The sequence below is a fragment of the Dryobates pubescens genome, chromosome 3 (assembly GCF_014839835.1).
Source record: "Dryobates pubescens isolate bDryPub1 chromosome 3, bDryPub1.pri, whole genome shotgun sequence".
NCBI lineage: Eukaryota > Metazoa > Chordata > Aves > Piciformes > Picidae > Dryobates > Dryobates pubescens.
Window position 1 is genome coordinate 33,143,225 of NC_071614.1, and position 25,143 is coordinate 33,168,367.

The following is a 25,143-nucleotide window of genomic DNA, read 5'->3' on the forward strand; positions in this document are numbered from 1 at the left end:
CTTTGAATTCAAGGTGCAGAAGGTGCTATTTCTATCATTCAACATATGGAGAAACAGGCATGCATAGAACTTTAGGTCAGGACTAATTTTACTTAACTTTAACCATTCATAAATCTGGCATCTAGAGTAAACTCTTCTAATGTAGACTTCCCTTGTAGTTAATGGAAAGAAATAACTACTTCCAGAGGCAAATTCATCTCATTTCTTTCTGACACCAGTCTTAAAACATGGTGATTCACCTTCTGAATTTGCTTTCTCTTCCTTCTCTGGGCAGAGAGGGAGCACACATGACTAGTTTAATTAGACAGCCTCACCATTAGTCAACATTAAATGGAATGAATCTCATCCTAAGTTACCAACCAAGGTCATAAAAAAAGCCTCTAGCAGAGCTGAAATGGGAGCTCAGATCCCCTAACTGCAACCCAGAACCATGTGTGCCTCCATCTCTGTAAGCAGTACCAGGGCACAAGTAATAACTGGGTAGGATATTTTTATGCTTTTTACAGTAAGAAGGTTCTCTGGTAGGGTTTGTACCCAGGTTTGATCCCCAGTGGCTTGAGATAGTCCACCTTATCCAGCAGCAGTTTGAACACAGCCAACTATCTGGAAGGTACAAGAGTTCAGCTCTGCAGACATTGTCAGACTGTTGCATTGGTCTTATGGCCAGAGTACCAGTTCTGGCACTGGTTAATTAATTTTAAAAGCACAAACACAGTCAGTGAATCTTGAGATTGAACTATGAGACTACCACACGTTTAAAAAATGCTGTTTGATGATACCTTTCTCACCACAGTACTGAAGTACCTGGCTTCACATCATCTAGCTGGGACCACAGTGCCTATGTGATATACAGGCAAAGTGATGTCAGTACTGGACAGATAAATTCAAATTAGATTTGGAAAAATCATGGTTCTAGATAGAGAAGTGAAGGATTCAGGTTGGGATATGTGAAGAAAATGGATGGAATTTAATTTTGGAGAAACTTTTGTGTGATTCTGTGATTCTCTAGCAAGTTTAAAAATTAATTAGTTGGTCCATTATTTTGTACTTTGAAGTAAGATTTTTCTCTGTGGGATGACTCAGTCTAAAAGCAGAGAGTAGGCAGGAGACTTCTCCTTAAGGAGAAGGTGCTATTCTGTGTTTGAGCTGACATGAGTGGCTATTCCTCTCTTCAGGAGGTATCAGTCACTTTAAAAGGGCAACAATGTTTTTGTAAGCTTGTAAAATGTTCTTAATGGCAGTTTAATTAACAGGATAACATCTAACCTGGGAATTTTTAGGATTATCTTTTCAACTGAAATTACAGCTTGTACAAGATGGGTGCTGCTAAATCTGAAGAAACTACTTTCACACACACACAGAAAAATCCTCTGCAATGTTCATACAGTGCACTTCTTGCTAAACAATCACTAACCATACACATTTTTACTGTCTTCAGATAACTCAGCAAACACTTGTTATATAGGTCACCACTCCTGCACCAACCTGTACCAAATAACCCCAGCTTTGTTTTCATCACACTCCGCCTGTGCACAGCTTTGCTAGAAAAGAGCCTAATTATATGTATTATTACTCTAATGAACTCAGTCTATCACAGGAAGACAAAGTTCAGCAGGACAGCAGTGCACTTTGGTGCAGGCAGGGGAAAAAAAAAAGAAGGAAAAAAAGGGGGCCTAAGAAGAAAGATTTCCACATGTGGTTGAACCAAAATGATCCAGAGATGTGTGGGTTTGGGTGTTGCCACCTCCCACCCCACCAAAAACAAAAAAAGGGGTGGGGGGGAAGAGAACTATATGCACATCTGGAAGACCCCAGGCATCAATGGAATTGCAAGTCCCCAGAAACCAGCAAGGGGCCAAAGGCAGACTTGCCTTCCCCTTCTGGACATTTAAAATTTAGGGTTGTAACACGGAGTCATGTTGTGACAGAGAGACCTACAGAAGGAGCCACACTCCCCCAGTGAAATGTCCCAGTGAGCCAGATTACATTACAGCTTCACACGTTAGCTTTGATAAAAGCTAAGACGTGCTCACATTGAAAGCAAGCAGGAAATTCAACAAAAAACTTCATACTCAGGAGGTGCTCACAAAGAAGTGTAGGCAACTTAAATAAATGTCTTGCCCTGATTGCTGTTCAGAAAAAAAAAATCCTATTAAGTACAGAGGAGCCATGAGGTATGGGCTGAAAATACTCTAAAAAGGCCTTCTGAGTAGCACATAAGCAGCAGCAATAAAATATGTGATACATGTTTAAAACTCATTCCACAAGCTGCTTTTCATCTCTCATTGATATATGTGCCTGTTGACAGAGAAATTCCCGATCCCAGGGGAGCATGCTAAGAAAAGCTGTATTCCTTGGTCTCAGTCATGAGGTGTAATTTTATTTCAGGAAAAAAGATTAGGGCAGCAAGTGTGGATAGCTCAGACAGAATCTGTGATCTGCTGCAGCAGCAAGTACCTGAAGAAGAAATATAAAACCAACATGAAAAATGGAATAAAATAATGCTGCAGCTATCCCAATGCCTGCAACACTACATTTAGTGTTATAAAGATGATTTTGTGGAACCAGTCTGGCTTGGAGGGGGACAAAATGGTTACTGACACAGGCAGACTTAGATATGAAATGCAGTCAAACAGATTGAGGGTGTCACAGAGTTAGTAAACAAGGATGGGGCCCAGGGGACATTGCAATTGATCAGGTCACAGCTAAGGATAGGGAGATATCAGATGACAAAAGATGAGAAAAATTGCGAGTTAATAGACAGAAGCTATACAAGCTGTTCCGAATTGTCTGTTGCCATAGCACAAAATGTTAGAGATTAGAAATCCATTATTAGCTCCAAAATGATGAGCAATTACGATCTCTCTCAGTTACTCAGCTACTTCCAGCCAAACACCCACCCAAGTATTAAATACAAAAAGCATAGTCATTAACCCACCCCGACAAAACCAAAAAATAGTATTATGAGAGTTCAACAGAGTCAGCGCAAACTACACTCAAGCAGATGGTGCCTGCACTGCTGCTTAGCTTGTCAGTCCAGCACAGCCTCGGAACATGTTAAAATGGCCCATAGAAGCTAATGTTCAATTATCACATCCCAGGCATGGCAGAAGATGTGAGGAAGCTTCATCTCCAGCTTAATCAGTTCAGTTTAAACTAAATGAAAGAATGTCTCCCAGATCAAAGGAAGGCAATCTTGAGTTTGCTGGATGTGGTAACTGGAAAGGGACGTGAGTTCGCCTCTCATCACTGAACTTCCAGTACTCCACTGGAGAAGTCAAGATGTAAATCAGGCCATGGAAGAGGCTGACTTGCAGAATGTAAATGTGGTGTTGATGCTTGAAGATTTTTACCTCCTCAGGGAGGAGGGGTGTGCGTTTTTATCTTTCAGCTTGTGGGTGTGGAACTGAAAACTAATCAGATTATCCTACACGTGGCCTCACCAGATGCTGACACTCAGGGACTCCCTTTCTTTGTAGCGTGTACACCACCCACCAGGGTGTGTGTGTTTTTTCTTTCTGGTACCAAGGGGATCTGGTTACCAGATTTTCAACAGATGCCTTTGTTACCCTCAAGTGGGTCTCCTATTTTCCGTTGTTGCCCAGTTCTATCTTTTTTTATTTGCCTTAACAACAAGAAATATCATGGGAGTCAGGTGTCTTCTTCAAAGTGCCAAGGGAAAGCAGAAAGGTCATGAAAGTAAAAAAGTGGACTTTCACCTGCTGGGGACGTATTTGCTGGGATATCCCAAGCAGAATGGAGGTTGACAGCCCAACATGAAATGCTACCACATTTTGTGTTTGGTGTATTTCAGGAGTCTGCTTATCACCTACTGGTGAAGTTTGGAGAGTCACTCCATGGAGTGACTACAGCTGGAAAGGGCAAACAAAATAAAAATCCTTTGAACACCAGGCTTTCTAAGGCTCCAGGTTCAGTGTTGAGATTGAAAAAGAAGAAAACTTCAATAGGAAAGAGACTTTCCTTCAGGCTAAGGAGTAGCAGAAAGAAGAATCACCTAGTTTACAAGCGATGAATTTACAACCTATACATCCCAAGCTTTCCCTGACTTCAACAGAAGCACAACAGAGACCAAGAACCCAAGTTTTGATTATTCCCACTTCTGTCCAAAAGTGAAGGGCTTAAAAAAGTGTAAAGAACTGGCATATTTTCCCTACTAATGTTATACATCTTTGAGACAAACAGTGATTAGGTCTCCTTTAATGCTAGCACACTAGTGTCTTATTTCTGTGTACATGCTGTAGAAGACTATTTCACATCACATGTCATCACAAATTTTCTTTAAATTCTCATTAGACATCTTCCTGCATTTCATCCCACTTGGTCCTATGGATCATCTATAACTGGAAAAGACTGCTATGGGGTTGAATGTGAATTTAGCTACAGGCTTGTAAAGCTGAAGTCAAGGGAGCCACATTTAGATAAGGCGTTGAGACCTGAGCCTAAGGCTTCCTAACAGCTGTTGTGCAGGGATTGAATAATGCTGAGAATTCAGCATGAAGCAAAAATACTCATTATTCTGTTACAGCTTTCAGACATCATTGCAACAAGATGTTGCTCCAAAGCAGCGTCAGCCTATGCACTGGAGGTAAAAATAAGAGTGCCATAAATTTGCAAAAGCCTGAAGATGCACATCAGGTCTCCGCAATTAAATAAACACTCTGAAGCAAGCCACAGGAGTCCCTCTTGTGTCCCTTGTTTTGTGACAAACTGTCAGTCCCAGGCCGGCTTCCCCTCATGCAGTCCCACTGAATGCACCCAATCCAAAGTTCATGAAAAAAGGTCCTAAATACAAAAGAGCCAAACAATTTTTACCCAAGAAAGGGGAAAGCTTGGAACCCTTCCAGTCTCCTGGGCAAAGACACAATTATGAGAAGAAAAATATAATCCACCCAAGAGACATAATTACATAATTAGGCCATAGGCTGTGCATAAGAAAGGTTCTTATAGTTCATAAAACAAGGAGCTACATAGGTGCAGTAACTGCAGTTAATTCACTCAATGGAGAAAAAAAAATGTTTGTTTTTTAAATTGCTGAGGGCACCAGTTTGCACTAGACTAGAGAGCTTATTCTGCCGCTGTACACAGAGACCCATTAGCATCAACAGGAGTCACTCAGACTCGGGCAGAAAACAAGACTGTCTCTTTTTTTTTCTTAAAAAAAGATATATTTTTTGACCCAAAACAGGTAAGCCCAATACCTGAAACTATTGAAGAGAAACAGAAATAAAAACAGAGGAACATACACTGAGGATAGCCTCAGTTCCTATACAACAGATCCAGCATGGCCAATTGCCAAAATCCCAAGGAGCTCCTCCTCCCTGACCCCTGCTTTTGCAAACGTCTTTGAACTGGTGCATAGCTCCAAAAGGGCCATATCCAGCTCCCAGGGGAACCAGTTATGCTACTGTCTTCCAGGAGCTGTGGCTCCAACACAGGGTGTGCAGAGTTGGGGGCAGGTTTGAATCTTTGTGTAGAGGTCAAGCCTGTGGAGCACCTCTGGTGTTGATGGTCATCTCCCCACTGACTTACTGTGAGCAAAAGCAAATGTTGACTGAGCTCATCATAGGCACAGGACAGAGCCAGAGCTTCCAGCAGGGAAGAAGGGGCAGGAAGGGTGAGGGGAAATAGTCCCATGGGTGTGGAACCTGTGGTCCCTTTGTGCCCATGGGAATGGCTCTTAACCCAACCACTGCAAAGCCTTTGAGAACACAAGTGTTTTCGGAGCTTTTTAAAATCCAGCTGGGGTCTGTGTAAAGCATGTATCCAGCTGAAAGACAGACCCCAGAGGTCGGACTTTTTCAGCAAATGGACACAGCTGCAACGGAGCCTCTCGCTCTCAAAATTTCTCTGTGTAGAGGAGCAAAACACGCCCGTTCATAGCAAGGTTCCAGGCTGCTCCTTTGGCAGACAAGCGACTGATGGAGGGCATGTGGCAGGGGCTAAGTGGACCAGGACATATGCACAGGGAAAGCAGTGATAAAGCAGCAAATCTTTAAGGAATGAAATGGTGCTCTGAAAGAAAAGACAAGCAGATGAGGAAGGGTCTTGAGTGGGATTGCTTTTGCACTCGTTCCCTTCAGCCCTTCAACTCACTGCAGCATTGCAGGACCCACTCTGCTCTGTCCCTCTGCTGTGGCATGGCTTCAGCTCACCAGTAAATGAGTACAGTTTCCCTTGCTCTAGTGTTGTGGGGTTATTTTCTTTCTCTTTTCTTTTCAAAAAGCTTTTGAGTTCTAACTTGGATCTTGAGATTGCTCTACAAAGCTGAGCAACACCCCATATAAACATCAGCACAAACCATCCAGGTCGGGGAGGGAGCAGGTGGGACTCCCTTGTGCCACAACGCTTTGCTTTCACCTTTATCCATCCTTCATGAATATAAAGGAATTTGTGTGCACGTGTGCCAGGAAACCAGCTAAACATTGCTAGCATCGCTGCTTGGAGACATTAAAGACAACTCGTATAAACAGAGACTGTCACGCAAGCCTTGGTCCCTGCCTTAATTCCCTCTGCATGCTGGTATCTGTTATGCTTCTCCTCCCCCTTTTTTTAGCAGAAGGGGGAAGATGGAGAGAAAGGGCTGTCCTGCAGAAGTGCAAGAGCTCCTCATTCTGACTTTATCAGCCTCATACTAACCCACTAATATTTGTGAGGAATAAGGGATTTTCCCCCTCCAAAGATAGCTATCCAGTAAGTGCCCACCAACTCCTATTGCTTGCTGAAGTGACTGACAATGAAGATCATAGCAAAAGAAGGGGGCAAGAGTGGGGGAGAGAAAAAGATTATTCTTGATCTGGCCTCCCTCCAGCCTACAGGAAGGGATAGTTTTCTTAACACTTGCAAAACCTAATTACTTCAAAAGAACAAAAACAAGGAGGGGGGAGGGGAAGCAAACACAGCCATTAAACCAGATTTAAGGCGCTTTGTTTAAATCTAGTCTCAGAGGTCTCTGATGCTGCACTATTCTGCTCTCTAGACACCAATAAGGTGCATTCTCATTTTAGTTTTTGGTGGTTGTTGTTTTTTTTACCAAAACCAGGAGTGCGTTCCAGTCTGAACTCTGTGGTTACAACGGGAATTCAGGCATGGAAGAAACAACAGTTAAGCAATAATAGATGGATATGTGCATGTTTGCACTCTATCTTTCAACAGATTGTTTTGCTGTGTTAGAAGACTACTGTGTTTATACCCATGCAGCAGGTTTTAAGCAGATTGTTTAAACTCCGTTAAAATGGGACATTTCTAAAATAACCTTACTAATAAAATTCATATGGCTAAAGAAACCTGAAAATGTGGTTAAAAATGAAAAAGATGCCATTCCAGTCTACACTGGAGGGGGGGTAACATGATATATACTCCAAAAGAAAACAGTCTTTACAAGTTCGACTTGAAGGATTATCTTGTGTATCAGCACCCTCTGTGGCAGAGCAGCATTTATCCATGTATCCACCCATGTTAATGCTGTTGCACAATTTACTACAGCCATGATAGACAGATAATTGCTTTATCCACCCAAGTGTAATAAATGGAGTCTACTATGTTAATCCTTGTATTCTTGTTGTCTGTGAATGCCAAGTAAAAGAGAGACATAAACTGAAAACCCTACCCTTGCCTTCCAAAACTGCTGGAGTTTACTCACCCTCAGACCTGCTAAAGTGTTCTTGCTGCATTCCACTCCCCTGCTTGAAGCGCCAAGTATTTTGAGTAGTATCAAGTTATTACATAAAAGGCACCTACACTCAGGCTATATGGAGGCAGAACACAGGCTGTAGTAGCCTTTAGGAAAACAAAAAAATAAAAAAAGGACAAACAACCAAAACCAACACCCACACACCCTCAAACATCTTTTCCCACTCAGCAAGTAAAAGAGAACAAGTTATTATTTGTTCCTGGGAATAGCACAGAAAGTAATTAACCTGTCCTTCTAAAACTGGACATCTATTCAGTTTGTGTGGAGTCTGTCTGACTGTTGAGAAATGTCATTTAGCTGCTGGCCCATCAGTGTTTTCCACAAAAATCTATGAAGATTTTTTATTTTGAATGTCAAAAACAGGCGTATCCCTCTGAAAGGTTTATAGATTCCTGGCGGCTCCATGAGCTTACATTTGTGGCATCAAATTTGTAATGACAGTTTGATGGATGCCTCTCATTATTCCTCCTGAAAGGTATAAAGATTTGGTGGTTGCTCCAGAAAAACTATGCTTAGTGACATTCTTTGCTCTGATTTATACACTCAAGTGTGTAAAAAAAGTCTTGTACTGTTGGCAGTGAGTAGGTTTATTGGAACAATTTTCACATTACAGAAATCATTGAACTTTCTGTTGTAATCAGAGCACTTGTAGAAGAACCTACACAATGCACAAGTTCTGTAGATGGACAGCCTTAAGCAGCATAGAAATTATGCAGCTGGACTTAGAAAAGAAACACTGGCCTGAAGATGCTGCCAGCAATACTGGAAGTGAGTTGCAGTTCATATCCCTTTGTTATGCTCCATCTCTATCTGCCAGTGCCAGGAGGGACACTTCTGTCTCAGGAGGAAGCTGGGATGGATTAACCCCTGCTTTCAGGTCTTTGAGGGAAAGAAAGTGTCATTTAAAGGTTAAAAACAAACACAGAGGTGATGCATGGATAAGAGTTTGTTGTTACAAAGCTGTCCACTGACTATTGCTATTGATAATGAAATGGGAAGTATTTTTTACATCTTTAGCCAACTAATACTTTTTATTTTTATTTAATAACTCGGATGATGCAATACAAAGCACCATTATAAAATCTTGAGATGACCTCCAACAGGGAGGAGTCCTCCAGACATTGGAGCAAGGGGTCAGAACTCAAAATGAACTTAGCAAATCTGAGAAGTAGTTATTTGCCATGTCATTAGTAAAACAGCATGCAATAAAAGTGCATTGTACTATATTTTGGAGAAAGGAATTGAATGCTCAAATGCAAGATGACAAACTCGCTAGCCAGCAGTACTGGGAAGGAAGATCTGGAGATAGCAGGGAGATGAAAGTTGAATGTGACTCAGTAATACAATTGTCTTTAAAAAAAAAAAAAAAGGAAAAAAAAAGGAAAAAAAAAAGGTAAATGCTGTTCTGGGAAAGATTAAAAGATTAATGGTTCAGTTGCATAGAAGACATAGAAGGTAACTGTTATGCTCTGCTGAGAGTGGTGAGACATCAGCTGGACTGCTTTATCCAGTTTGGGACACCGCCCTCTGAGAAAGATACAGGCAAATGAGAGAGAATCCAGAGAAGAGCAAGAGGAGTGATAAGAGATTTAGAAAGCATGACCTACATGGAAAAGTTGAAGGAAATACATTTGTTTAGTCTAGAAAATAGGCGAGTGGAAAAGGACAAGATAAAACTAAAACGCTTTCTAAAGAAAATGGTAATCAATTGATCTCCGTGTCAGATGAGAACAGAACAAGAAAAAGCTGGCTTCATTTGAGGGAAAGGAGATTTAAGAGATTAATGTATGATATTAGCAAATTCCTTTTTAAGTATAAAAGAAAAAAAATAAAAACCAGACCTGGTAATAAGTGGAAGGCCCAGTATTGGAGGATTTAAGTATTTGGACAGATGTCAGTGATGATCTAAGTATATATAATGCTTCCTCTAAGGAAAAAAAATGGAGTAGGTCGCCTGAGGTTTCTTTTTGCGCTACTGTTGTAGGACTGAGTGAATGTCTGTGCTTGGTTAAGTCACGTACACAATATTTTTAACATGAGTGCATCAAGTCAGGCAGCTCATGCTAACTGTGAGACTGATGCTCAAAGAGTTTAGCATCTCCAGCTGCAATGAAAGGGTAGAGTGAAACGGAGGACGTGTCTGCTTAGGTATTCCAGACCACAAGGGATCTGAATTTGGAAATGCTGGTCTCAACCACTCTGCACCAGTTTCTTATGGCTCTACCTTCAGAATAACCGTAATTTATTTGCCTCACAGTGGATATTGCAAGATTTATTTCACCATTAATTTAGCAATTATGACTCTGAATTTCACAGCTTTTCAGGGAAGACAGAAAAAAAATAAAGAGAACACTGGAGTGTTCCTGCAATCCCAGATGATGGTCCAGAAGACCATTAACATGTTACTAGTCCACAACTGGTTTTGGTTGTTGTGTGCCTCATTAACTGAAGAGACATGGTTCCATGAAGAGTAGCCCTGGCCATCCTCTTCTGCCAAAACTTATGTGCTCCTCTCCATGCCAGAGAAAGAATCACAGAATGGAAGGAGTTGGAAGGAACCTCTGGAGATTATCTAGTCCAATTCTCATGCTAAAGGAAATTCACGTAGAAGTAAGTTGCACAGGAACATGTCCAGGCAAGTTTCGAAGATCTCCAGAGAAGAAGATTCAAAAAACGCTCTGGGTAGCCTGATCCAGTGCCTGTTCTAGTTCCACCTTCAAAGGAAAGAATTTTTTCTTCATGTTCAGATGGAACTTCCTGGGTTCTGGTTTGTGCCCACTGCCCCTTGCCCTGTCATTGGGAACCACAAAGAAGAGTCTGACCCCATCCTCTTGATACCCACCTTTAACACATTTATAAGAAATTATGAACAAGGGACATCAAAATTACAAACTTCGTGGGGAAAAAAACCAACACACTAAGCTTAGAACCAAATGTTTTGAACAACCTGTGTCTTCTCTGAGAGTGTAGGGTACTCCTCAATGCAGTAAGGATTGGGATTTTCCAATAGGATAGCCTCATTATTTGCATTATTTACTTGCTTCTGGAAATGCTTCACACCAAACTACCTCCACTCGATATTTATTGCTTTCCCTTGGTGGAGAAAATAAAGGAAATTTGCATCCCGCTGTGAGCTACAAAAACACAAATTTCATCCTTGCTACAGAAATTGCAGCCCTACATACATTCATCTTATTTAAAACTCTCTCAAACCCTAAGGCTGACTGCCTTTACCCTGGACCAGCTGTTTAATAACGTGATGCCCAAAACTGAGCAATGCATTGCCAGTGCATGAGATGCAAGTTGTTGGCCAAAGTTAAGCCTGTCCTTACAGGCTTTGCAGGTTGTCAATTCAGTGCCTAAGCCAAGAATTTAACCTGCTCATGGGCAATGCATTACATGGAAAGCCCCAGGAGGGACAGCAGGGAGGGAGGTGAGTGACACAACTGCACTTGGCTGTATTTTTCTTAAGCGTTCTGGTAGGGGGCTGACCCTTCTGCCGACAGTTGTAAAGTTTGTTTAGTAACGGGAAGCCTCCTGTGAACCTAAAAACAATAGGAAAACAGAATCCTGGAGAATAAATCTCACCCCCTGCCCCAGTTGCCTGTGCTTTTGGCTACCAGAAGGTAACAAATCCCTGGGAATGCAGGTGGGGGGGAAATGCGCCTGCAAGACAGAGCTGGAGGGTGGCCAACACAAGCAGCGGGTGATGCCATTCATGGTGCAGCATACTGTGCTGACAAATGCCCAGGGAAAGTCTGAGAAAGGCTGGGGCTACAGCAGTCCCCTACAACTGCTGCGGCTGATTCTGCAGAGAGCTTATCCCACAGAAATCCCAATTACTTCTTTTACTGCTTCCAGTTACATCACCTTTAAATGAAAGTGGGCTTCTCCTCAAGGCATGGTAGAGAAAATTGGTCCAAACAGGACCTGATTTGTGTTTCTGAATTCAGGAGTCTCTCTTGCCCTCACACTGGCTTTGCTCAGAGTGCATTAATTTTCTGGACACTAGACAAGATGTAGCATATGACGCAGGGAATCCTCTGTCTTATCACCAGTCCCTTGAGCTGCACAATCCTCCCTCAAGTTCACTTTTTAAAGACAATTATAGTTCACAGGCTTTAATTTGACCTTGCTGTAACTACTCCATTATTTCACTGCTAAACAGAAATCCATTTCAGCCAGAAAAGGGAAAGCAAAGAAACAGAAACTGTAAATGGCTAAATCACAAGTTGTTCAAATGAGCAGACATGAAGTTGATAGCTTTCAAATATGTACACAAGCACATACAAGCTGCCCTACCTAAGTACATATATAGGTGTATATACGTGTGTATGTGCATGTGTATAAATATATGCTTGAAGAGCTTGGAGACACATTAGAACACATTGGAACATCACTGACACATAATGTGAGCAATCTCTATCTTATTATTTTGATGAGTCATTAATTTTGGATGCCCACTGCAGTGCACCAATGGAAAACATCTCAACAATGCAAGAGTGGCAGGGATATTTTATTCTGCCCTTTTAAACCAGGCAGAAATAACATTAAAGTACTTAAATTCTGGAAATACTCATCATCCCTGTGCTATTAATATCACCTCAATTGCTCACTCTGTTTAAAGCAAGTTTCTTTCTTTGGGTTTCATTTTGCGGGTGGCAGATCGTTATTTAATTCACAGGATAAAAAAGCATGAACCTACAACTGGAAAAATGGGATTATATGGGGCCCAAAGCATTTCCTAGAGCCTAGAGCTTTGCCACCATCTGCAGTGGGAGACATCCTGGCCCTGAATTCTTTGCAGCTTGCACAAATTTGAATTTTATTATTTGCCTTGTTTTTAATGTCATATGACTCACTTTAAGGAATAATGTAGTTGCTTCCACTGAAATGGTTACAGCCTCTGCAAGGCAAAACTTAAACCCTTGGGTATGGAATTTCAGATACAAGATAAGCAGTCTACCTTTTTGCCCTACTGCTACCTCTTTGCCATGGAGAAAATAAAGCATATTGGCACCATTTATTAGAGGACAACACATACATATTAGAGTTTCCTTTTTCTTTAAGCACAATCCTGATCTCATTCCATCAAAGTATGACGGAAAATAGAACACAAAGTGTTCTTCCCCTTTTGTCCAAGAAAAGCAAAACAAGCAACACTCGTGATACTGAAGAAATTGGATATCTTTTAGTGGTGCATTGCCTTGGGATTCTTACAAATAAAACTCATCTGTTTTAATTAATTTAACATAAGTAAAAAGGCAACAACACAAAAGAGAGATGGAAAACTTCTTCCAAGTTCAACACAAACTGTGAGAGAAATCTAAGCTTAAAAAAAAAAGTTGTGTTTGGTTTTTTTTCTGGTGAAAGTCTACAGACAGCTCAGCACTATAACAAAGGAAGAAATGTGGTTTTAACTCTTTTCTAGGTACGATGGCTCATTCCTTGACCTTTTACTCCAAATTCCCACAAGGCCCCTAGGATTATTCTCCTTTTGGCTGTCAATGTCCCTATCATTGGATATTAAGATGAAGTTCTTTTCAATGAGGGTAGAGAAATACTGGAACAGGCTGCCCAGAGAAGTGGTGGAGGCCCCATCCCTAGAGGCATTCAAGATCAAACTTGATGGAGCCCTGAGCAACCTGATCTAGTTGAAGATGTTCTTACTCACTGCAGGGGGTTGGACAACATGACATTTGAGGGTACCTTCCAACGCAATGCATTCTGTGATTCCATGAGATCACTGACCAGTTTTTGTGCACAAACAAGTTATTCCCCCCTTGACAAAAGGCTGTGTGCTAATGATTTCCCTTTATCAAAGGATCAACATTAGACTAGGACTGAACCCAATTTCTAATGCCTGATGGATTTAAATAGCCAAACTACTGTCAAGGGCAATCCACTGTCAAATTTATCCCCCAGCATCTGGCAGCATTTCCAACAAGATATTGGTTAAAAATTACTTATGTCTTGTTTAAAGTAGGGAAAATACATTCCTTTCTCCATGATACTGATACTTCACTGCATTGTTTCAACAGAACATCTATTCCCAACACTCACTCTCAGTAGATGTTGTGGTAACTTACATCCCTTACTTAACTCAGATTTGAAAGCAAAAAAAGAGTTTTCTCTTGTTCTGCTTTTCTTTGATAAGTTTTTTGATAGTGTTTGAGAATGGTTGATGTTACTGTTTTCTAATGTTTTGGTAATGCTTCTTCCTTTTTTGTTGATTCTGGCATACATCTTCACTAAAACAAAAGATGCACATTGGTAGAAAACTGATGTAAGAGAGCATTTTGACGACTGAATTTAAAGTGAAAGTCAAGACTCACACACTTGGCAGTTAAGACAACTGTACCTCTACCAAGCTCTGTGGTTTTCACACCTTCATACTTAGTCTTTGGATGTTTCCCTCTCTGCTTTCACAAAAACATCAATACAAAAAAATAGTCAAAGGCCTTCTCCTGTAAGCAGCAGCTCTCTGACACACTCAGGCAGGGATGGCTGCTCAGGTATTCTGAGCACCGGGAGTCAGCCTCTGTCCATTTCAACTCCACTGCCTCAGATCAAGGCAACCCCACAGTTCCTTGTAAAAGTAGCAGGAGATGATATGCCAGGGAGAAGGATGAGGTGCACTGCAATTAAAATCTGTCCTTGGGATTTTGTGTGTGCATGTAAGTTAAGTGGCCTCATTTAAAGTAAGGTAACATCATTTCCACTGGCTGTAGTTTCTACCAGTACTGTTGCTTACCCTAAACCTCATTCTGATGAGTTTCTCCATTATGCAGTTTTGCTACAGGATGGTACATTCCTTATGCATTTCTAATTTTGTTCAGAGGCAGCACCATTTATTACTGCTTCACTACACCAAAAAGCAAGCGTATGCGTGTATGCAAACAAACACACCAACAGCCTCACATATGCTAAAAAATGACATTTCTGTGTCTCCTCACAAGGAAAATGAAGAATTAATTATGCACAAACATAACAACTTTCTCTAACTCTGCCTGGAGATGTGAAAGAGAAGTGGCCCTGTAATCACGTCTCTTTTGAGAATACTGCCATATGGTTTTAACAGAGGTTTATTTCCTGAAGCAAGAGAGGACTGCAGATTCTCAATCCAACTAAAATAATTATGCAGACAATTTCACTCTATTACTTTCAGTGGAACCCAAGCTGTGTGGTCCTCACAAGCTTGCTGACACCTTTAAAGAGACATTAAACCATTTTTACATAAAATTCCCTTAATGGGTGCGATGTAGGATGAATTTCCTGGAAGATTAGCACCTGTCACGTTGCATAAAGCTTGCCTCTAACTGCTGCATTAATTCCCTTCAGTTGGCAGACGGCAAAACTGTGATGAAGCCTCCAAAACATGGAGCAGCACAGCATCAGCCATATCTCTACAGAGGGAAACTTCTCCCCTTGCTGAGGTTTCCTATGCAATTATTTTACCTCCCACATTTGGCAGAACTTAAGGACAAATGTGTGCCACACATTAAGTAGAAGGAAATTGAAACACAGCTTTAAATTTCAGCGTGGGTTATGCTATGCTATGCACAATGAGGAGGCTTTGCTGAGAACTTTTTTCAGAGTCACCCTGGGCTGCTGATCTTTCCCTCCAACTAGATTGATCACAGTGTAAAAATTCCAACCTTTCAATCAACAATGGGTAAAAATCCAGGCAAAATGAAACTGCTTGACTGAAAATAATAAAATGTGTATTAAAGCATCACCGATCCAACTTTGAATGTAAACTACAGGAATACTGTAAAAACAGGATTGTTAACCAAGGCACACAGTAATTAAAGGATAATTTAAAGGGAGAAGGGAGACCACCCTAAAGTACAGAAATATTCCTTTTAGACCAAAATGCAATCTGTTTTTTTGTTGGGTTATGTTGGTGGGGGGTGTGGGGGGTGGTGTGTTTAGTAACTGTGTCTGATTTTAGTTACAGTAGATAGTTTCTTGAATTAGCAAACATAGCACATTTTAGACCAGCAAATCCAATTAAATCAGAAAAAAGCATACACATACTTTTAGTGTGCCAATCTGCCTATGGTATTAGGAAAGTAATTCCCATTAGCAAAAAGGTGAGGGAAGGGGAAGAAGTTTTGCCACAGGATTGGAGAATTTTTCACATTCTTCACACTCTGCAGATAAAAAATTAAAATTTAAAGAAAAAAATTACTGGGACTACGAGATCAAATCAGAAATCAAGTATATACTTGCAGCAAACCACAGGACACAAACAGATGGTCCACAGGGTTTTTTTCTTGATGGTTTGCAAATTTTGGTGCAGCTTGAGGCTACTGAACGAGCACTTTCCTCTGCCAGGCATGGGAACTCTGCAATGGTTAATGACACACTCCACATGTGTGTGGCCTGAGCAGTGAGAAAAATGAGCAGGAAACATGTTTATAACCTTTTTCTAGTAGCAATTTCAACATTATGCTACAGAAAAATTATGGTAATGTAAACAGTAAAATCCAGTTTGCAGTTCTTCAGTCCTGCATCTGTACCACCTTAGGCTTCTGCAAGCATGACATCACGGGATGCTCTGCTACAGGGCAGAGATTTTTTTTTGCTCATGTCCTGATGGTGCAAAACATAAAGTAGCCTCCTCTCTCATTCTTTCCCATGTTTTATCCCTGACCTTCTAAGCTTGGGAGGAATCTTCTCCCATTTCAAGTCTGAGAAGCACAGTACTGAAAGATCTCTCTCCTAGCTGTGGCATAGATACATCTTAGTACTAGGAAATTGTACCCGCGATAAAAGTGTCAAAGTGTAATGACCATTATCAAAGCTTCCTTTACTAATACAACCAAGTAAGGTTGGTTTGTTAAGTCAACAGCATTTTCTAGGTTGCATGCCTGAGCAAAATGCAAAGTGAAGAAATACTGAAGCAAAGAATTAACTGAAGACATCAGTGACAGCACTGTCTTTCTGCGGCACTCTAAAAAAAGCTACAAACACTTTTGTCCCAGATGGATTTAACAATGCTCTCTCCTCTCAAACCTTCTGTTTTCAAAACAAAGCCTAAATTTTGGGCCAACGTTTCCTGTAGTGATCATTGTGGTTAAACAGTACTTGTGAGTTTTGTATTGTTGATAAGGTCCCTCAGCTCCATAGCAGAAGAACTGCTTGTCAAATGAGGTGTGGCAATTGGGAACAGAGGTTAAACCCAGCAGAAATGGCCAGATCCAACTCTCCTCCGAGTTCGTGGCAAAACTCCCACTTACTAAGAGAAACAAGATTTGGGCTGACACAGCTATTCCAGTTAGTCACTGGGTTTGTTGGGGAGAGGGGCAGCAGCTTCTCCATGCTCTTCAGTGAAAAGAGAAGGAAAATGCTTGAAAGTGTAAGAGTACCAGGGTTTGACCAGTTGAATGTACTCTTCACTCTACATGCCACTGTGGTAGGTTGAGAGAGGGCTTAGCTCTCCACCCTCCACAGAGTAAGAAACTACAACTAGCCCAGTCGAAGAGCAAGCTATATATTTACAAGCATATATGGAAAGCAGGTTATATATAACACAATATATACAGGTATTTACAATATATACACAGAAATACACAGCAAAGACAAATAACACAACAAAAATCCCTCCCCGAGGAAGGGATCCCCTCCTTGGAACCCCCTCTCTCCCCCCCTACCTCCCTTTTTCCCCAAAAAGGGGGTTAGAGAGAGAGAAAGGCAAGTTACTAAGGAAAAGAGCTGTTAGTAAGCTTCAAAAGCCCATGCAGGATTAGTGTTTGCTTATCTGAAGGCCAACTCCAGCAGTTCGCAGAAGAAGCAGGCAGGGAGAACAGGCTGAAACTCCAACTCCCCCAACTCCCCAAACCGAACTGAACTGAGGAAAAAAAAATTTCCAACTGCTCTACAATCTAAAGCTGCATTTTTGTTTATCAACCAATGAAATTCGTTTAGAATATCAGAATGTTTTGGTTCTAGTACCGAAAACATTAGCCAGTGTGTTCCAGCAGTGTTTGTTCTTAAAGGCACAGCCTCAAACGACCACAGCCACAAATGTCTAAAGCGATCTTGGGGAAATTACCCATGGTGGGTTTCAGGTTTTAAATAAGGACACATACACAGACACAAAAACCAACCCACCAAACAACAGTAAAACTGCACTCAAACACTGATTCTTTCTACAAATTCATTTAGCTTTCTGACGGTTGAATTGGAAGTTGAAAGATGCAACTTGGTTTATCACGATTCAACCTTGCTTTGAAATCATTTAGCTGAAATGTCTTCTTCCTTGAGAAGATTTTAGCTTTCCAGAAGTATTATCAATTAATTTTGGAATATTGTAAGTCACATATTTTAAACATGCTTTCTTGCCAGCTTGGCATGGACAAGCATGATCAAATCTGCTCAACAGCCAGTACCATTGAATACCTAATGGAATTCAATTTTAGTTCTGCAATAGAAATAAGCACCAGTGATTTACAAATGACCAGCAAGAACTGCTGTCCTCACCAACGAACAACGTTAGGTCATTTGGGGACTTTGCACAAAAGTCAGGAACTCAGCAGCCACGTAAAAAAGTGCTGATCACAAGGAGCAGCAGTGAAAACTCCTACATGCGTGTTTATAATGGCTGGCATTCATGGGCCAACATTAACGTGCTGGTGAATGTACAATGAGATCTCTGACCACAAATGATAACAACCTTAGTTTTATGCCACTCCCTGGAGGCAAAACTTTGGGAAATGCCAGTGTTCCCTTGGTCTTTTCAGAAATGGCACAGACTGTTGGTACCTTATCATGACATGGATTCCCACTCATCTTAATTCTTTAAAATGGAACCTCTGAAGTTTTTTTCCCCGTACCTGAAGGCACTGGACTCCTGTTTGCCTGACTACTACATGCAGCTCTGGACTCCCTTGTCCATGTCTGACTGGGGAGAAATTGTGTCAAATACATGACTCATAATACTCCAATATGAATGGATAATACTTTTGGACAACCAAAATCCTCTCAAGAAGGGAAAGAGGTCTACTTGCCCCATGCCAAGGTCTACAAGAAATCGCCAACACCAGAAAAGGCAATTTCATGGGACATCTCATTAGTTGCTCTCAAAATTATGGTGTCACAAAACATCATTCCCTTCCCATCAGCACTGCTCGGAGTTCATTATCAGGCTCTGGAGGTCTCTAGATTATGCTCTTTCCAATGCCTCAATAATAATTGAACATGTATCAATGTTATCAATATAGTAATTCAAAACATGCTGTTTGCCTTTTAATGAAGAAACTAAGAGGGAAATAATTTATCAGCCAGCAGTTCAAATAAGTAGTATTCAGATATTTCTTTACCTAGTTTTTTCCCATGTTTGATCCTTTACAAATCTAATACTTTTTTTTTGTCCCCTTTTTTTCTTTTCTGGTGGATTCCTCCAGAAAATAAACCAACAGCAAACATTTCCTCTTTGATGTCTCCCACTCCTTTTTCCCCTCCTTCTCTTGACATTTGCTGTACATGCATTTTGGGATGCTGGAAAAATATTTATTTCTTGGCTATACCAGGTACCATTCACTCTATGCCTGTAACCTGGACAGTATGTGGAGCAGCAGAGACACGGACTGCTTGTGCTGGTGTACTTAACAATTAACACAGCCAAAACAGGAGAGAATTTACCATTTCCACAGGTTTTATTTTCTACCTGGGCTTTTCTACTGCAGCATATCGATGAACAGGAGGGAAGTGCTGAACAGTAGCACACACCTGGCATGCCAAATGACTTCCATGTGTTCACTGTCACTAACAAAATATGAGGTCAGCAACTGCAAGAGGCTCTATTTCAGAAATATTTATATGGGCAGCATGGAGAAATGACAGAAAAGTTAAGTTCTTAATTACAAAAGATAACAAAAAAAGTCATTGCAATACTGTGAGCCAAAGTTAAATGGGATTTCACAGTGACTGCTCTGGTACCTTGCATTTAGAAATACATGGAGCCAAACCTTTCACAAACAACTTGACATTTTATTACTGTCTGTAATGCAGAAATGAATTGGCCAAAACCAAAAAAAAAAAAAAAAAAGGAGTTTTCTCATTAATGTCAGGCTGCAGAATTCCAGATTAAAACCGCCTAGAGGGCTTTCTACCCTCTAATAGATCGCAATTATTTTCTCCCCCTTAGGGGAGGAATGACCAACTAGGTCTTGCAGCATCAGGTTTATGGCTGCAACACTGTCAGTATTTCCAGGAGAAGCCTCTGTTTTCAGGGTTTTCTGACACTGTAGTAGAGCTCACTCAGACTAACAGTTTTTTTTGTCTAACAAACCATAAATAACATTTTTTAAATAATTCTTACTTAGGCACTCAGCTAATGGGAACTAACTTTTCTGGAGTTCACTTTCCATTCCCAAAATGTAGGTCTACCTCAGCAAAATATTTAATTGCAACCTGGTCACTGTCCACTTTGCAGGCCCTGCTATTCATCACAAAGTTTAGACGTGCCTTCAGCACCCAAGCCTGACACAATCAAGGCTGTTTTCATGGGGCCTCTTCAGGTTGCAGCTGTGCCAGCTGACACAGGTTATTGCCCAGCCTCTCTCTGCTGTTAATCACTCATCTTTGACTACAGCTACTGCCAATCTGCAGTAGCGCTCTGCTAAGCTGACTTGTTTTGACTGATGCTGATTAGAGGACCACTTGAGAAAGGTGTCCTTCTTAGACAGCACAGCTGTGGCTGGAAGAGGTCACCAAAGGAGCTCTCAGGTTGTCCAGCCCCTGGGATTCCTCCTGCTAAAGGATGTGCAAGGCAAAGTGATGTACCTTCCCTAGCAAGGATTGATTGTCACAGTGATCTATGGAGCTCACAAACGTACCAGTTTCCCTGGAGACCTGCAAGGAGGCTAAGGTACTTACACCAGAAGCCTCCACCTTGACACCATCTGCCTTCCCTACTGTATTTGCAGAATGTTTTGCTATCAGCTTCCCCTAGTAGGCATGGCCCTAAGAAATGTTGAATGTAAAGTCCACCTAAGGAACAGACCTACTTTCTTCTCTTTTCCTCCCATAAAAAAGTATTATCTTAATCCACAGGAAAAAAATGAAAGCTTCCCCATGGACATGCATGTTTATAGACATTCATGGATAGCCTGCATTTGCATATAATAAGAATCAAGTGTTATTAGGGACTCCAAAAGTTAATACAGGGACAGAAAACACTTGCTAAGCCACTGCAGATACAGAGTAGAGGAATGACCCAGAGGATTACAAGTTGAAGAACTGGATATCCTATTTATTCAAAGGGGCTGCAGAAAGTGGAAACCCGAACTTACTACTTTTTCAAATCCTCTGTCAAGGAGGGCCAGAACATGTTAAGGAAGAACAGACTAAGGATATGTTGTGATAAATCCAGAGGCACAAGTATAGATACTTACTCTTAGCTGAACTGACTGAATGAGTTGTCATTCACATTGGAAGTTACAAGCTATGCAAAGCTGTGACTTACTGAGCCAGGCTTACATTCTGCCCGTGGTGCAGTCTCGCTCTCTTGCATGGAGCGAATCGTGTCACTTGCCTATGTCCCAGAGAAGTGTTGCAACTTTGTCCCACTCAGCAAGCAAAGGAGGACACAAGGGACTTCAAAATCAAATTTCTTAAATCAGCTCTTGGTTGTATATGAAATACTATAGACTGTGCTAATTACGGAGATCAAGGCAAACGAAAGCTATTTTTCCATATCCAGAATATATGAGAAGTCAAGTGTGGTAAAATTTAGGGCCTGAAATACCTGTCAAAAGTCCCTCAAAAGAAGTATTCTCCCAACCAGGATAAGAAATAAAATCATTTCTGTTCTGAATGAGCTCATCAAAATTCCATTCTCCTGTAAGTAACAATGACTGTGGGGATGAGAGAGAACTGACAAACTCTTTTTATGCATTTTAACAGAATCATACAATCACAGAATGGCGGCAGTTGAAAAGGATCTCTGGAAACCATCTAGATCAACCCTGCCGCTAAAGAAGTTTCACCCAAAGCAGGTTGCACAGGATCATGTTCAGGCAGGTTTTGAAGATCTCCAGAGAAGAAGACTCCACAACCTTTCTGGGTAGTCTGTTTCAGTGCTTGCCACCCTCAAACAAAAGAAGTTTTTCCTCATGTTCCAATGTCTTTGTGTTCCAGTCTGTGCTCATTGCCCCTTGTCCTATCACTGGGCACCACTAAAAAGGTCTAGCCCCAACTTCTTGACCCCTGCCTTTTAGATATTTATAAGCATTGAGAAGATTCCCTCTCAGTTCTCTTCTCGAGGCTAAGCAGCCTCAGGTATCTCAGCCTTAATTTCCCTCACCATCTTTGTAGTCCTCCACTGGACTCTCTCCAGTGGTTCTTTGTTTCTCTTGCAAAGAACAAGTAGTTCCTTGTCTCTAACCCAGCTACGTTAAGGGATTCGACAATTTTTAGTTTTTAAAAGGGAATGCAAGTGCTGATCTAAAAATTAACTGTTGCAAATACAGGATCATACAGACACAGCCAGTTGCTGGGGTGGAATGGGTTACAGTGTCTAGGGACCTGAATAATAACCATCTGCGCATGTGCTTTCCTTCTGTGTCAGAGTGTACAGTGATTCTACTTATCTTAAGTCTCTTTTATTGAGGGCTAAGCTAAATCAAATCAACTTATATTTATGGAGGGCCAAGAACACCTACTGGGCAGCTGCTGTGGCTCAGCTGACATGTGGAAACACAGACGTCCCCTGTAACTTGATCATGTGTCTAAGCCCTGAAACTTTCTCAGTCTGAACTCAACTGGAGGCTGAAATTAAGTGCAATTGCAGGTCCACCTTCTTCCAGGCTGAAGTGGTGTACAGGTCTAGTGTTAACACTTCACAGTAGGGCAAATTCCACAGATACATACCAAAGGTATAATGATTCTGTAAGTTAATATAAACAGTTTTGTTTGTGTTGCGATATTTGAACATCTGTCTACAGCGTTAGAAGCCTGAATAACAGAAGGGCACTACTGCTCAACAATCACATTATAATAAATAAGGAATGGAAATCACAAAATTGCACCATAAGCACACAGTACCATTATGTATACATGTATATATCTCTGTGTGTGTATACATATGAGCATAACTCAATAAATACCAATAAGAAAAAATTAAATGTTAGAAGTCTGTGAGTAAGTGAGACTGTGGATATAAACACAGCAACCCATATTTATACTCAGGTCTTCAACATTTCAATGCTCTTTGCAATGCTAAAAAAAGAAAAAACAACAACAGCAAACACCCCAATGGTCCTCTCATTAAAGGCCAAATTCACAATGCAAACACTGCTCCTCACATCAGGCAGTATATTCAATATTATTTTAGATGTTCAGTCTAAAAAGCAATAAAAATATTTGAGAATATTTGTGGATTCTTTTACTTCTGCACATATTCTTCTTGTTATTTCACCAAGCATTCAGCATCAAAAGTTTTCTTTATGTGCAGGTGTGAAAGGTGTGTACACACATTAAGGAACCACCACACTAGCTGCTCTGTCTGAGGGAGCACATGAAAGAAACTGGTTGTAACAACCCGAAGGATTAAACTTTATCAGGATTCTCAGGCTGCTTCTGTCCTCTTTGTACATCCAAGACTCACAGTGACTTCTGCAGGACTCTTGCAGGAGCCCCAGGGCTAGAGAAATGTTCCCTTACTACAAAGATGGTTACAAATAGCTATGTTTGTTTTTTTCTATTAGCAACTGTTCTCTGAAAATAACAAATCTATTTGGTGAGATTCATTATTCAAATGAGCTGAAAATCTTAACAGGTGCAAGCGATCTCTCTGATTCCATTAATTTTTGTAGTTCAGATAGGGAAATTTCCTTGCCCTGACAAAGCGAGGGTTGCCAAGGCTGTATTGGGTTTGGCTGAGCTGGAGTTAATTCTCCTCAACGCATCTTTCTAGTGCAGTGTTTTGCTGTAACCAAGTGTTGATAACCCACCAGTGTTTTGGCTACCGTTGAACAAGCATCCAGGCTGTGCTTTTCCAACACTTCCCTGCCCTAAGAGTATGCCGACGGTGGGAAAGATCTTGGGAGGGGACACAGCCAGGCCAGATGACCCAAACTGTCCAAAGGGGTATTCCATGCCATACGACATCAGCTCAGGTATCTAAGCTAAGTGAAAGAAAGAAGTGGGGATATATTTGTACATGGTGTCTGTCCTCCAGAGAAACCACTATGCGCAGAACCCTGCTTGCTGGGAGTCACTGACTACCGTGTGCTGATGGCAAGTAGAGAATAGTATCTCTCTTTGCTTTTCTTCCGTGCATGGCCTTTTGCTTGTGCTTATCATTATTATTATTAAATTGCTTCCATCCTATTACTGGCTTTTCTTATATATTTTCCCCTCTCCCCTGTCCATCTAAGAAGGGGAATGATAGAGCAGCTTTGGTGGGTATTTGGCCCCCAGCCAGGGCCAAACCATCACAAAGGCATATGCAGATCCAGATGGCTACGAATTCAGTCATACATTCTGGCCAGTAGTCTCAAGTTTGGGGTTAAACAAGCAGTTTGTTCCTCTCTTACATAAGCACCAAAAGACAATACTACATTCGAGCTCATAAAAATATTTTAATTGGTGATGATTTCCAGACAACTATGTCAAAATTAACTGAGAGTTGATGCCCACTTGCTTAAATTTCATTCATCTGGGTTCAAATTATTTGCTTAAAAGAAGAAACATTTCCTTTTATACACACTTTGGTTTCAACCTCCAAAACCATTGCTAGAAATTAGTCTTAACCACCCAGTCGGCTGCCTCAGAAACCAAGCTCAAATCCATCACTTTAATGACATCAATAACAAATACACAACTTTAAACCCTATTGTGAACAGTGGCATACCAAGGAGCATGTGTAGCTGTCATCTCATTAGTCACTAGAAAAACACCAATGAAACCAAAAGAGCCTAACCATGACAAATTATTCAAGAGTTTAACCTGAGACATTAATGAGCACTAAATAGCTTGTTTTCATGCTTGCTTAAGGAGATTTGTTTAAAATCCCACCAACCTCCCCTGAATGTCGCTTGGTGAAGCTGTTCATTCTTGTCAAGCTGGTTTTCCTATTTCAGCTAAAACAGCAGGTTGCAAATGTTTGGTTAAGGATGGCTGCCTTCCCCATCCCTCAAGACACACACGTGCACAGAGGCAACCACATTGGCTGTAAAGCTTCCTCCTCTCAGCAGCACAAAAGTGGCCAATTCACTTCCTAAAGGCAGAAAGCGTATGGTTGATAAAAGCATGCATGCATGCCTGATTGCGGTCACTCAACAGTCAGTGGTATTGAATAAATATGAAAAAAATATCTATCCATCTAGGAATTTCATCTTTTCAGACTCTATTTTGTCTGGTTTTAGTCTCTCTGGCTGTATTAGGATAAAGCTTCTAAGCAGGAAGTACAAAAGCCTGGT

At 41.1% G+C, this 25,143-nt stretch overlaps 1 protein-coding gene across 4 annotated transcripts in view; it reads right to left on the minus strand.

Annotated features, from left to right (window-relative positions):
* The window catches only part of RUNX2 (RUNX family transcription factor 2), a 225,286-nt gene that overhangs the window by 106,886 nt on the left and 93,257 nt on the right, over positions 1-25,143 (minus strand). The gene's annotated exons all lie outside the window — the stretch shown is intronic.